Source organism: Nannospalax galili, unplaced genomic scaffold, assembly GCF_000622305.1.
Source record: "Nannospalax galili isolate Female #2095 unplaced genomic scaffold, S.galili_v1.0 scaffold366, whole genome shotgun sequence".
Taxonomy (NCBI): domain Eukaryota; kingdom Metazoa; phylum Chordata; class Mammalia; order Rodentia; family Spalacidae; genus Nannospalax; species Nannospalax galili.
The window spans coordinates 366086-366674 of record NW_008355168.1 but is presented as its reverse complement, the minus strand read 5'-3'; positions in this window follow the sequence as shown (position 1 = coordinate 366674).

The window sequence follows — 589 nt, the reverse complement described above, 5'->3', positions numbered from 1 at the left end:
GCAAATGCTACTAAGAAAAAAAGCAGGAGTTGCAATTCTAATATCTGACAAAATACTTCAGACTAAAACTAATCAGAAGAGATAAAGAGGACTACTTCATTCTGACCAAAGGAACAATGAGCAAGAAGACATTGCAATCATGAACATACATGCGCCAAACTCCACCACACCCAACTTCATAAAAACAGTACTACAGGACTTTAAGACCCAGATTAATCCCAATTCATTAATAGTAGGGGACTTCAATACCCCCATGGTCTCCAGTAGATAGGTCAACAGGGCAGAGAGTTAACAGAGAGACATCTGAATTAAACAATACCATATATCAAATGGACTTAACAGATATCTACCAAATATTCCACCCAAGCACCAAAGGATATATTTTCTACTCAGCACCCCATAGAACCTTCTCCAAAACCAAACATATACTGGGGCACAAAACAAACCTCAACAAATACAAAAAGATTGAAATAATTCAATGCATTCTATCAGACCACAATGCAATAAAGCTTACAATCAACAATGGAAGAAGCCCTAGTAACCACATGAACACGTGGAGATTAAACAACACATTCCTGAATGATAAAAA